Below are 14,666 nucleotides of genomic sequence, written 5' to 3' on the forward strand. Positions count from 1 at the left end.
CACTCCGCGCCATCCGTCCAAGGACTCTGTACACAGTCAAGCCCAGTCTAACCTGACCAAACGCCCGATCCCAACCTCTCGACTGTCTCGGCCTGCTGCATAGTCGCAGGTCAGGTAGTACCCCGCGCGGCGTAATCAAATTTAATAACTCTTCTAGAGTGTTCTCGAGTCGACCTCATCTCGCGTTTTACTCACGTCACTCGCCATCGTATATATAAACCTCCGCGTCTCGCGCGATCGTTTCGCCAGCGAGTAACCTGAATTTATGTATGGAACACGTCGATTCATCGAAACGACCCGATCATTGTACTTATTCTCGCTGGGTAACGGCGGCCCTAGGAAACTTCCAACTGCGCACCGCCGCTACCTCTGGCGACACTTTGCCGAACTACTCGAAGGCTTCGCCAGAGTCGCGTTTTCACGTAACGCTCTAACGTCAATCGGAAATCTCAGTTGGCTGCTTATACCTCGTAAACCCATAGAATTTCCCGACACGACTTTAACCAGACGTTCTTTCCGACTACCCGCGGAGAATAGTCAACGTCCAAATGATCGTTTAACCATCAGTTTCCTATTCCGAAATCGCGTTCGACCGCCTTCTCGAGGATTACTGTTTTCATGCCGACTGCAATATCCACGTGGGATACAAAGTCACGTGCTCGTGGCATATTGCGTAGGTATCGCTACCAGCCGTGCATATACGATTTTTATGTACACGTTATTATATCCACGTGTACCCGGGAGTCCGGAATATTGTAATAGGGACGCGATACCTTTTTGACCGTGACAGTTTCGCGGTCCGAATTCGAAAATAAAAATCCCAAATTGGCGGAGCCGGTCCTGGATTGTATCCCCTCAACTTTTTCATTTTTTTTTTTTCCCCCGGTCTACGGGGATTCCCCGGGGATATGTTCCGGACTATGGTATTAACATCTCAGGCCCAATGGACAGATCCGTATTTCAAACTTGACCGCACGCCTATTTCCCAGCATTTAGCAGCGGCCAACGTTCCGAGACCGACTCTGTCACGGATTTACCGGTAATGTGGCATACCCGTGTATACCGATATCTCTATATGCGTATACGTGGGTCTAAGTATACATATAGAGATTGGAATGCTATCGAGCGACGGCTAGTAACTACAGATTAGCGTTATCAGAGCGTAACAACGCGAAACCATGGTTTACCTTGACACTGTCCGAAACCAAGTAAAAGCACCGTATTAGAGGAATCCTATTAAAATTCTCATTAACAATTCAATCGCGAAATGGCACTCTACCCAGTCGGTCCCCAGCATCCCCCCGCCCTTCATCCAACCCCCATTACGTACCCAAGCAACTGTCTGCACGATTCTCCAAAAGTTTCATCCTTCCAGCATCTTCGACTAAAGCTAATTTCCCCTTTGCAGCGGCAGCCGAGCCTCGCAAAGTGCAGGCTAAGTGCATCGGAGTGCAATATTCCCCGGCCCACGTCATACGAGCATGGTACAATACCGATCGATACCGAAAACGAGGAGTCACATCGATATTCTTTTTTTTTTTTTCTAAAGACACGAAAAATAAAAAAATTTTTTACAGCCATTCACCAGGATCACGTCATTCAGAAATGCAGGTTGCATCTGACTCTATGTGATTAACGCATTAGTGCGTCCCCATTCACTGAAAGTGCATCGGCGTGTATTGCGTCGCGATTGAGGTAGGTGAAAAAAAAAAATACACGTTAAAAATCGTACCACGTTGAAAAGAAAGATCTTTACGAAAAATAATGAACCCGGATACCCTTGAGGGGGTCGCGATGCAAGTTTTCAAAATTTTGTACCGCCTCGTGCCGAGGGGTCTACGGACTCGTCCAGCCATGGGAATGAATGTCCCGGCGCTAACGATCAGAAACTCCGAGACACGTGAAATAATAAGGAAGTGAATTTCTCTTTTACGAAGAGAAAAAGTCTTCGCGGAGTCACTGGCTCGCGACGCGCGTCATCCGAAGGCGCAGAATGCAGTCGGACGACGACCAAGTGCAGTCTGAATGTTGAGGCGAGAAAAAATCGTTCGTTACTCGTACGGTGGACAGTAGGAAGGAGATTTCAGGGTGGCCAAGGATAACGAGGAGGAGGATGCAGGTGCTTGAAATTACAGAGACGCGGCACGAAGCGAAGGTAAAAGGAAGCGGAAAAAAAAAATAAAAAAGGGATAAGAAATATTAAATTAAAAAAAAAAAATATACGTGCAACTATTTATCTTCCTTATCGCGCCAATCATCGCTGACTACTGCGTATCGAAGACCCCTCGAGTGTAGTTTCATGAAAATAAGTAAATTGGGTAGAAAAAGGAATTTTCACAAAATTATACTCGGTAACAGTAATACGAAAAAAAAACCACCGTCCGAATTTTTGGATTATACTGTTGTCAGATATAATAAAGATATCATTGACAAGGTTATCATTCTTATCACTGTTCGTGGTATATCCCCACGAAACACGTGCTCCAGCATACGGGCATCGATGTCAGGGCCGTACCTAGCTGGGGTCAACACACAACTGACAAGCGTGAGCTAACGAGGGTATCGAGTCAAGGTGTGAAACGATTATCGATCAACGTAGTACATCAGTGGCAATTTGATTCCAGGCATTCGGCAAGTGTATACCGAGATCAAAGTTACCAGGTCCAATTGACCAGTGATTAGACCTGGTACGAAAACAAGCCTGTACCGGGTACCCTGAAAGTGGAGTGTAATGAAGGTCCGTAAGGGAATCGATTTAGAAAAATTCAACGAGTATCCGAATTCTTGATAAGACATTAATAACAGATCAATAGGCCATACACGTGTATAAACCGCCATTATTGAAAGCGACTGTCGTACGTTGGTCAGGTGGCAAATTAATATTGTAAGATACGAAGAGTATCGATCCGAGTTAATTTTAACACCCTATAGCGTGGCTATGTTAATGATGAAATCGAACTTGATATTTTCATTAATAATTAACCAAAGTACCAAAGGGATGGATGATAAAGAAATTTCCGAACCTTCGATACGAAATTTCCCATTACCAATTTCATCCCTACTTCCGGTTATCCTTCTCCTTGCCCAACTGCATCGTCTGGCTTTGTCTACCCCAGGCACGATCTACCCCTGATCCCCTATCCGGTCTCCTTGGTACAACTGGCATTTATAACGCTTATCTCCCTGCATTGGATAAGGCAGATTCAATACTCTGATTGGTCCAGTAGTGCTACAGTGATACTGCCCTGGCTGGACCTTAGGCAGTACCAGGTTTGACCAGGGTGCACCGGGCATAGTGGTCGAATGGGGAGGCACCGCAGGAATGGACAATTAGAAATGACACGATAATGCACAAGGGATGTACGAATAATGGAGCAGGGTGGTCCAGGCTCTGTTTGAGAAAATCGAAGAAGATCCACAGTGGCGTATACGTCTACGGGCGCCCCCCGTACCTACGTTATTGGATAATTAATTAATTATTCGATGCCTCGACGCGAGGCGAATTTGGTCCTGGACAGAAACCAGAAACCTCAGAGCATTGGAGCGACTCCAAATTAGCTTATTAAATTAACACGTCCTCGCGAAACTTGGCAAAGCCTTCCTCCCGCATCGCTAAAGAGAGATACTTCCCACATATGCAGAGATCCCGAGATGTTGAGCCAATGATATTCATTGCTGGATATATATATATATATATATATATATATATATGCTTTGGTGTAAGTTGTTGCCAATATCTATAATGATATATTATTGGGATATATCCCGTATCTGTATACAGCAATACGTAACTAAGCATAGGTCAACGTATAGGAAGCTTCTGGTTACAGAGTCCTGGCTGATTTGGTACACCGTCCGAATTTGCTAAGATCGCCCGAGTAGGAATTATTTAGTATGCAGTGGGATCTGCCAAGTGAGTTTATCACTCGAAAGAAATGTATATATATATACCCAGTGGGACTCTATCGCACTGCGGGAATACATTCAAAAATGCACGAGCAGAATCTATGGGGCCGGTATAGCTTAGGTCCGTGCTATACCTCCGGTACGCGATGGGTACAGGTGAAACATGCCTAAGCTACACGGCGTTGCGTAATTGCGCGAACGTCTGCCGGGAGTGAAAAAGAAAGAAGAGAAAAAGTGACTCACCACTGGGTCTTCTTCTTCATCTCGATTTTCCTGCTTCGGAGATCACGTGCTGGTCCTCGGACCTGGTCCAGCCTTCGGTACTCGTCAGGCTCCCAGCTGATCTTCCACGTCACTTTTGCACTACACGTGTTTTCGGATACGGATTAGTCGGTCGCTTCAGACCAGATTCAGGACCGCGGATATTCGCGCGAGGCTCCACTGTTACGCGATTTCGGAGGCTGAGATATAAAGGGAGATGAATTTGAGGATTATGAAAAATCTTATAGTTCACACGCGGGACCGATATAGGAAACTGACCCTCGGAAACGTAAAAACATTCTTCCTTAGGCGACTCAAGGTCAATTCAATTTTTGATAACAATTTGTATAGTAAATGTCAACAATAGTCCAGAGTGGGGATGCCAGCCAATCAGTGCTCGACAATAGGATCGACATTGTCTCGCGTACGAAAGAATATTTGTACCTGGACCTTAGTCTTCAAGGGTCGGTTTCCTGTATCGGTGTCAACTGTAAGATCTGTCAAAATTATTGATCATCTCTATCGTCATCAACTGATCTATATTCCTGATCCTTTAACCCAGCCTCCGAAATCGCGTAACTTCGCGCGAATATCCGCGGCCTTGAATCTGGTCTGAAGCGACCGACTAGTCCGTATCCGAAAACACGTGTAGTGCAAAAGTGACGTGGAAGATCAGCTGGGAGCCTGACGAGTACCGAAGGCTGAACCAGGTCCGAGGACCAGCACGTGATCTCCGAAGCAGGAAAATCGAGATGAAGAAGAAGACCCAGTGGTGAGTCACTTTTTCTCTTCTTTCTTTTTCACTCCCGGCAGACGTTCGCGCAATTACGCAACGCCGTGTAGCTTAGGCATGTTTCACCTGTACCCATCGCGTACCGGAGGTATAGCACGGACCTGAGCTATACCGGCCCCATAGATTCTGCTCGTGCATTTTTGAATGTATTCCCGCAGTGCGATAGAGTCCCACTGGGTATATATATATACATTTCTTTCGAGCGATAAACTCACTTGGCAGATCCCACTGCATACTAAATAATTTTTACTCGGGCGGCGCACTGTATAGTTTCTCCAGGACGTAAACTCTGTAAACGTGTGCGGTTGCAGCTGCAAGTTGCCATTGGCCTCGTAGTGACGCGATTCGCGTGTCTAGACGAAATAGAAATGCCCCGCAGCTTGGCCAGTATTAACGAGTAAGTTAATGCCAGCGACTTTCAACCTCTGGGTAGATGTATAACGTACGGTCGCCGTCATCGAAATCCAAATCACCCAAGTGGTTAATAGACGTAAACAAGGGGAAAACATATACGAAATATTATTCAACGTCCGTATGAGCGGGCTTTTTGAATATTAAAAGCGGGATGTGGAATAAAGCGTTTGTTTATTTATTTTATATGTAAATTTCCATCCGATGAATTAAACGCCGGGGGTTGTGGTAGAGCGAGAGGGAAAGAGAGAGAGAGAGAGAGAGAGGGAGGGAAGGAGAAGTGGAGGGATGAAAACAGGCGAAGCAAGGCAGCCAATTGTGGGGTAGGGGAATCAAAGGTAGGAAGCCAGTTCTATAGGTATAGGATATTCACATTGGGTATAGTGCATGTATAGCTATAGATAGTTCGCGGGAGACAAAAAGAAATGGACAACGATAAGAAGGTTTTCCTGATAAGAAAGAAAATGGAGTACGTAATGGTGAGACAGAAATGCCAAGAGCAGTTGGAAAATAGATGAAGGGGGCCGGGTTCAAAAAGGATTTGTAGGTTTGAATTTGAGAAATTTCAAAAAATCTCTTTTTTTTTCATCCACGTGCAAAACGTAGGTGACGATACAGATCGAGCGAATGGCAAAGAAGACGTCAAGGCCGCGAAGTGAAATCGGGTAAATCGGTAACGATTAACTGTCCGTGCACACGATAGGGAATCCTGGGTAATAGGATATCCGGACCAGAGCGGTCGAGATACGCGCTCAACGTGAAATGAGATTCTCGCTGTTTCTCAGTCCAGGCCAAACCGTATTTGCAACAGCGACTACTGCTGTTTCAAGTGTTCTCTGTGCTCTGGTATTCTCTTAGCTTTTTTTTTTATAATGTTCTCATTCCCTCCTTCCGCCACTAGCATTCAGCCCCCTCCGTCTCCCCCTCATCCCTGATCTGTCTATATGGCCAGAATCCGGATCCACGTGATATTCGGTCCAAGTCCTGTACACCATGTATGTATATATATGTGTTTTAAGTTTACGGACAAACGGCATGGACCAAATCTTTGATGTCCAGCATCCAGCTGGACCCTCGCCCCGTAGCCAATTATCTCGTTGGTGGTCGAATTTGCGATCGAATCTTGCTAATCTCTCCTAGTAGGATTTCTCGTCAAGGGTCCATCTCGAGCGAAGCGCCTACGCGGATGCTGTGCGATTAACGCGGGAATAGCTTAAGCCACGTGGCAATTACCCAGTCCAACAGTGATCAACTTTAATCTGTACTTGAAATCTTTTTTCGAATATTACAAAAATTTTGCACTCTGTACTTTCAAAATTTCGTCACAGCTTGCCTATCACTCGTATCAAGACGTTCGTAAGATCTGCATAATCTCTTATCAGGAGATCCTTAAATGAGAAAAAAATCGCAAAAAATTCGTGATTAGATTCTATGAAATTTTTAAAAAGCACGGACTGGCCACGTCACGAAGTCAAGGTTAGTCCCCCGTCTGCCGACGAAGTCCGAACTCCTCTACCGGAAGAGAAAGGAGGACGGAAGCATAAAACGGGGTTGACGAAGGTGTTCCGAAAGACGAGCTAAACTCGTGTCTGACAAACGAGCCTACAACGATAATAGATAGGATTATCAATGACCCAAGCAGCCTAGCAATCCCAGCCCGAAGGACTAAAACCACGGAGGATCAGTTGATCGGCATTTTGCGTTTGACACCATGTACCCAGTGCGAAGGATGACCCGACGTCGACGCGTCTTAATTCACGAGGGCTGCGACGACGGAGGTTGTTATCAGGCTACAAATCAACCTTAGTCCGCACCAAGGACCCCCCCCCGCCCTCTCCACCCCCTCTACGGCCACTACCAACCTAACACGAAAACTCCTTCGCTCCTCTGCTTCTCGAGGGTCAAAGTATCCCCCAGGAGCAAAGCCCCAAACAGCCCGAGACTCTAAACACGAGGATACGTGCCGAACTACAAATCATTGGGGTTGGCAATAGGGGGCGAGAGCATGGGTTGCGAAGTGGTAGCCATGCCTGAGCCAGGCTACTGCCTTGCAGTGCTGGGCTTTGGCTGTGGTCCCAGTCGCTACGCAGAAGTATTCTAAGGTTAATTGCGCAAGTGTCAATGAACGTGTCGGAGCAGACTATAGACTGGAACCCCGGTGTGTCCGAGTAAAGATTGTTTCCTGGGAAATTCCAGAGCCAAGAGCAGCCTGTGGGTAACGGTGCTTAAAATTCATAATGGCAATATGGAGCCCATTGCGAATGCGCCTCCGTGACTGGAGCCTTATCAACATGCCGAAGAGGTCCTCGATAAGATGCCCAAAGAGTGAATCTCCTTTCGCCCCACGTAGTCCCCTTTAATTTCGTCCCTTCTTAGTGGGGTGAAAAAAATGTATCCACGTTACCAGCTCGTATATATATATATATACGATTTCCCGATATATCTGATATTGGCTCACTTGACGCTGGACCCCCCACATCTTAATGCCAAGTATATATCCATCCCGGAAGTAACTTGCTCGTTTCACGTCGTTGCCTGGAAATTCTTGATTCTTTAATTCGATTACCAGCCATTACGCGAAGAGCCGCCCGAAACTTTTCCATTTCATTACGTCCTTTTCTCTCTCTCTTTTTTTTTTTTCGGCTCCTTTTTCCTTCATTCCCATCAACTTTATTACTTTGTCCACTCTCCGTCTCTCTCTCTCTCTCCTCGGTCCCGCATCGGCCCCGGAGTTGAGGCTTGCGAAGTCCTCGGGCTAACTTTGCCGGCATCTTCCGTCTCACTCGGACGCGTCCATTTCACTGCTTTACCTACCTTACCTCCGTTTAACGTAGTCGCTCTTAAAAGACCGATAGATGAGGTTCAAAAAGAATTGTTTACAAAAATTAAGGTAACCAGCACCCACGACCAAGGATGTGGTCCAGCAGCTCCTGCTTCAGCCATTGAACCCCCCCAAGCCCCCTAGAAGCGATCGTAAACGATGTAGCCCAGGGACAAGGGAGAGCAGAGCCTCAGCATCCGAGTAATTTCCTAGGGCAGGTCTGAAGCTTCTGAAATATTCAAAGCCACGTGCGACAACGCCGACGAATTCGAGCCTATTTAATATTCAAGCAGACGGTAGAAAAGTGCTGGACAAGCCGCGTGGGGTATGTATCTATATAAAATCCATATGTATATACGAAAGGTACGGCTTGGGAAATGGACCAAGTAGAGAAAATAAGAAAAGGCCTGAAATCACTCGCAATGCTCCTATCTCGATCCTTCCCGGTATGACTGTTAGGGCTGACGTGACTAATCACCCAGATTAACTCCGTAGCCAAGCTAAGAACGGTCCACGGCAATATCAGCCAGCCACAAGGGTAATAACCTTAACGAACCCGATATTCCGAAGTAATTAGAAAAATTTTTCCACGCTCACCCATAACCGTAAGCATAACCATTAGAATCTGTTACGCTCGCCCGACCCCATTGGCTCTCGACTGACTGGAAGCACCGATTCCATGCCGGTTGTTACTGCTGAAACGTTATCTGCCCTTAATTCGGATAAAATTTTACGAAGCACCCCCCCGGGCTTGTTACGTCACGTATTTTTATCGTTGAACCCCCCCGTCGCTCCCCCGAGAGAATCTCCGCTACCCACGTTACCGATTGTAAAGTCCAATCGAATTATACCCGCTAAGGAAACGCACGTGTTCGCCTGTTAAAAAGAAACAGCTTATACGGCTCTTCTAAAAGGCTAACGACCATTATCTTTGTACATTTCTCTCTATGACACTATAGTCCAATATCGGTAACTCGCTGACGTTTAATCCACGTTGCGAACACGTGGCAATGTATACAGGACACCTGCATCTTATACGGGTAGTCAAGGTAATGCTTATCGGTATGCGGAATGGATAAATTTGTACGGTTAACGTTGCAAGGCCGTAACGCACGTTTCAGATGAAACTGATTATTATTATTATTATTTCGACTGGTATCACTCGTGACGAGATCACGATGTCAGTTTTACTGGAGATCTGACATTGTAATATTTTTACATGCAATCGATGTACGGCGGTGAGGGGTACTGGTGAATTTACAGGTGTCCTACGGGACATTGCAAATTTATACTGCCAAAATCAGTGGGTACGTAATTGACACTCGGGTCAATGATAAATTCGTCGCGTTAACTGCGGTGACCGGTGGATGAGGAGACTATATACACATATATATATATATATTTTTTTTTTCTCAATGACTTCACGAGCCATAAAATCTGTCAGCCATTTATCGACTGACACTCGAGTGCAATTTGTTCGGTGGGCCTATCGGTCTATCGATAATTCGCAAATACTCGTGAAAAGTTAACGGAGGACCAATTTAACTGCCGGCTAAAATATCATTTCGCAAATTCTAACTGAACGCTTTCGTTACGTTGCCAACTATCGTTCACGCGGTGGGTTTCACTTGAAAGGCAATCGACAGTAGCGAATGTTCAGGTACACGTGGGTGGGTCCGGGAGGACAGGCTGTGCCGATGACAGTAACGAACGAAGGTTTGGTTGGGTCTTGGAAAGAAAAAAAAAACAAGTATAAACGAAGCGCAAATAAATGAATACATCGAGCAACTGGTACTATGAACAGTGAGTGGATAAATGTTTTCTAATGAAATAACAGGGTATGGCTTTGTCCCTTTATAATTTTGCGTTAATTCACTTTCATTCGTATTCATTTAAACCGCCGTCTGTACCAACAGCGCAGGGTGTCGCTTTTGGCATAAAGTCAAGTCGAGCAACATTCGTGTACGTTTGAGAGGAGGAAAACTTAGTCAGAAGCAACCAAGTTAATCTAAGGCTGTGCTGCCGCTTCGTAGTAGGTACGTAGGTGGTTGGAAGGTAGAGCTTGGTTCGTGGTAGGTGAGTAAGTGGGTAGGTGGGTAGGTGGGTAGGTGGGTAGGTGGGTAGGTAAGGTACCGTTTTTGAGGCCGCCTAGCAAAACTACGAAGGCGGGTAGGGAAGACCGGGCCTAAATTAATATTTGTTGGGCTGTTATTCAAATTAGCACGTAGCACGCTCCCCTTTACGTCCGGGGAATTAAACTCGTGGAATTCGGAAAGCACCGAGGGCGGCACACGAATCCACTTTGGGACTCTCGATTTATTATTTATGGCCGAATATAAGAGAGGGAAAAAAATATTTTTTCAACATTTTTATCGCCACTTCGATCATTCGAAATTATATATTTCACCCCGCTATAGGATTTTGTATTACTCCCACAGACAATTCCGTATACAATTGTAATACACGATCTGGCCTTATCAATCTTTACGGTACTTATATTCTTATCGCGGGACTCCCTACAGGTCGTTTCATTGTACACGCTGTAACCGTGCAAAACGCACTGTTGACTGTGCGAGATTTGATGCTGGTCGAAGATTACCTTAACGAGGGATGATTTATGCGAGAGCCCTGGACCATTAGGTGTCCCTTTCTCTTGAGGGATGCGGCAAAGGGGTATTATCAGGACAGTGAGGTAGCCGGTGCACTTAAGCTAATTCAAATCAAGGTTTATGCACGATCAGGTTCGTCTCGGATTAGTTGGCATTTTAATTAATTCCCCTTAGCTAACTAACCTCTAATCCTACGATATTACACCCGATCTTCGATCATATTTCCCCATTATCTCCGAAGCGTATCTTTGATCATCGATCTGCCCCGTGAGTATCGCACGAGATAAATCGAAGCCGAGTATAATTACATCTTACGTTATAACTGAGAAAGGAACGCGGACCTTTCTTTTTTTTTCTCTTTTTTTTCTTCAAATTATCACAAAAATTATCACTGATAACAGTTTTCACGTTATCCAAACGACAGATGTAATTCCAACCTTCCTGGACCACCTTCCGTCCCAGCGAGCATCCTTTATACAATTAGACTTTTTGCGCGATCCGATCTCCCGAGAAATATAGACGCGAGAGGAGCTGGGCGTGGATGCTGCGAAAGTTGATAGGGGGAAGTGGGGTGGGGGGGGTGGTACCCGTTGCAAAAGAAGTTGAAGCCAGAGGGAGAGTCTGCAGGAGTGAAGGACAAGTCGAGAAATCCAGTAAAGGGTGAAAGGGATGAAAAGCGGGGGGGCGGGGAAGGTAGTCGAAGGGGGGATAAAGAGGAAGAGAACAGAAAGAGCGGGCAATGGTCCAGGGACGGAATTGTTTCAGGGACAAAAAAGCGATTCGCCCCTGAGTGCTATCGGAGGGGGTGGGTATTCGCGGTGACATCCCCCCTCCCCCTCGGGAAACGATTCTCGAGGGGAGGGTTTTCATGTGAAATCGCGAATCCCCCCCCTCCTGTTCCCATCATCTCACAGTGGCTCCACACGGCGCTCAAGACAAACGGTACAGCCGGATGCAGCTGTCCACTTCCGTTCTGGCTGTCAGGGGTAGCCACGCGCTTAAGGGTGCGCCATTGCAATTTCGCCGCGGTCCAATTGGCAGCCGTAGTGGTGGAGAATTAAAAAAAAAAAAAGCACGGCCACTGGAAACTGGGGGGGGTCGTAAAAGCGAAAAGGAAAAACAAGGGTGCAAAAGGAAGGAGGGTGGTGGTTGAGGAGGAGGAGGACGTAAAAGTTCCCATACGAGCGTCCCTGGCGTTTGCACTACCCCTGGAGCTGCAATGGGATGCAGTTGCACCTCGTTACTCCAGCTGCACCTCCCTTCGGTCCCCTACAGCGAAGCACGCCTCACACAGGGTAAAAATTATCCAGTCGATCCACTTGGACCGTATCTCCCTTGTATCCGTCAGCCATGCTTCATTTAAGCAGAGTATACGCGTCTTCAAAAGTCCGTCGAACCTCCTATCTATGTCTCCCAGCATTCAGGAATATTCGCGACGTCTCGGATTCCTTGAGGAATATCGACTGCCGGCGTCCCCGAGGGTCGCATGGGAACCAGGGTGCACCTTCCGACGCGTCACGACTATCTACCCTTGGCATCGATTTTACAAAGGGAACGAAGAGAGAGACTCTCGCGGACTCGCACTTCGCCTGCGTCTGCTCCTACACTGCGCTGAGTCACGTGCAGCATCCTACTGGACCTTCTAAGACATTGGGTTGCGTATCGGTGAAAGGTGTATATGACTAGCTGCCAATCAGCCTTGTACGGTATGGATTTTTATATGTGCTTTATACGGTGTACGTTGATTATACGTTTCTGGGGTGAACGCTGAATTTATCCTGCATTCTCACGATACCCAAAGTGTACGCGTTCTTGGCCAAACGGGTGTGCTGGCTTTTACGCGGCCGGCGAACACAAGGAAGTACGGCCTGGCGTGGAGTCTCGAAATAGTTTGAAAATTTTTTAAAAATTACTCGGGGTCCTACCACGTGCCGGCGATTTGCATTTCGAGGAGGTCCTCGGTGCAGCTTGAGTACACGCAGGCGTACACGTTCCGCGTACAACTCCGTGGGAATAGTTTGGGCGTCGTAAAACTTTCTTTACGTCGCTCGATGCGTGTCCGCCCATGTCCATGGGGCGACGGCTGGATAATTCGTACCTTGGACGTGCGCTGGGACTCGTGGCAAGTACGTTAGATTTGGTGGTAGCGATTTGAAGGGATGTAAAAAATTTTTTGTCTTTGCGAAAAATCTATTTTTCATCTCGAAATTTTCGAGCGATTCGCGAATCCTTTAAGAAACGCGATGCGCTACGTGGCGCAATATTTCATGGCTGCAGCCGAGTACTGTAGCACCGCCGTTGCACGGGCGCTCGGGTAAGGCGGGTAAGGTAGGTAACTGCAGCGAAAATGCAATAACGTATATCCACTTCACGTGCCGCTAGACTACTCGCTATAAATCAATCCTGCACCTGCACTTCATATTGCAGCAGACAAATAAATGCGATTATTTTTGTGGCAAAAAGAAAGTCCTTTTTTTTTTATCTTGAATTTATTTACAGCTGTATATGTATATATTTCTTTTTAATAGTTATCTTAGCTAACCTCGAAGCGACCATGACCTACCCTCGGTCCGTTGCCATACGAAATGCATACGGTGGGATAGGTCTGGGATGCACTTGGCTGGTGCAAAGAATTGGCTAGTGCATTGTGACAGTTATCGGTAGTCCGTATATTGTTTTAACGTGAAAAGATTTTATACTTGTAAAATCTCATCCACACATGAATCATGTGTGTATGCCTTAAACGCCGTACTCAAACGTGAAATGTGATTTTCCTCCCTTTGCACGTAGTACAGTCAAGTCGATGCTCCGTATATCTGGAATTACGATCGCGCAACAGTGAGAATAAAGGAATACCTAGTGGGACATATATATATATATATATATATATATATGAACTAGGAAAAATTTAAATATTCGGAGATTCCTTCATGAACTATACTCGACGACCTTATCTCTGGAGAATATATGACAGCGATACCGGTACCTTACGTAATGGCACTGACAAAAAATCTCACAACTCACGACTATGGCATTATGGCCATTGCTATGCAAGGTGCGAGGAGATTGAGCCAGTGCGTGATATCCGGGTTAAGTAAAATGAGACGTTGGAGGAGAAAAGGAGGGGTGCGGGGACTCTTGAGAAAAAAGAAAAAAAAATTGTTTATAACAGCCCGGATTGGTCAACCGGTTCACATAGAGGTTGAAAGAAGAGAGGGTTTGACTTTTTTTTTTCATATTTTCCAAAATAGCTCGATCGAGTATTAGGAATTTCCAGGGACGAGGAGACACCTAAAGAAAAAGAGTGAAATAAATTTGAGTTTGAAATTTACAATATTCCCGCGCAAAATGCAAGGGAATTTAAAGCTGCGCGACGCTCTCGAGTTTGAAGCCCGGCGGCTTCAATTGAGTTTTCAAAAGTGCGAGTTCAATTCATATATTTTCCGAATGCGAACCAAAGGAAAACTTTTCTTTATCCTCCGTTCACTCTCTCTCTCTCTCTCTCTCTCTCTCTCTCTCTCTCTCTCTCACTCTCTCCCCGTGGACCGTCCCTGTATATTCCAGCCGGGTATGGCGTTAGTTATCAGCCACGCGGATTAACGTAACTCAGGGGCCAAAGGACTATGATAATTTTATCGTTCGCTTCATTTCTTCCTTATTCCCGTTCGTATACCTTATTCTTAGATCTCTCTCTTCCTTTTTCCATCTCTATCTCTCTCGTGCTAACTCCTTACACCTATATGCTCTTACTCTTTCCTACCTTCGGCCACCCATCCTTCCTAACCCTCCGAACCAACCTCTCTGGCATTACTGATAATATCCGCAGTCCCGCGTGCGCATCTTCTCCCTCGCGAAGAAAGCCACC

The 14,666-nt window shown here is 46.1% G+C and overlaps 1 protein-coding gene across 20 annotated transcripts in view; it reads right to left on the reverse strand.

The window, feature by feature from the left end:
- LOC107269371 (lachesin) overlaps positions 1-14,666 on the reverse strand; it is a 124,785-nt gene that overhangs the window by 76,880 nt on the left and 33,239 nt on the right. Inside the window, exon 1 of one of the 20 annotated variants that reach the window (XM_025086679.1) lies at positions 4,150-4,320. The exons of the other annotated variants lie outside the window; for them this stretch is intronic. The gene's annotated coding sequence lies outside the window, so the exon portion shown is untranslated. Of the gene's footprint in view, positions 1-4,149; positions 4,321-14,666 lie in introns of those variants that run through there. 20 annotated transcript variants of the gene reach the window in all.

This window comes from Cephus cinctus, unplaced genomic scaffold (assembly GCF_000341935.2).
Source record: "Cephus cinctus unplaced genomic scaffold, Ccin1 Ccin1_scaffold0638, whole genome shotgun sequence".
In the NCBI taxonomy this organism is placed as follows: domain Eukaryota; kingdom Metazoa; phylum Arthropoda; class Insecta; order Hymenoptera; family Cephidae; genus Cephus; species Cephus cinctus.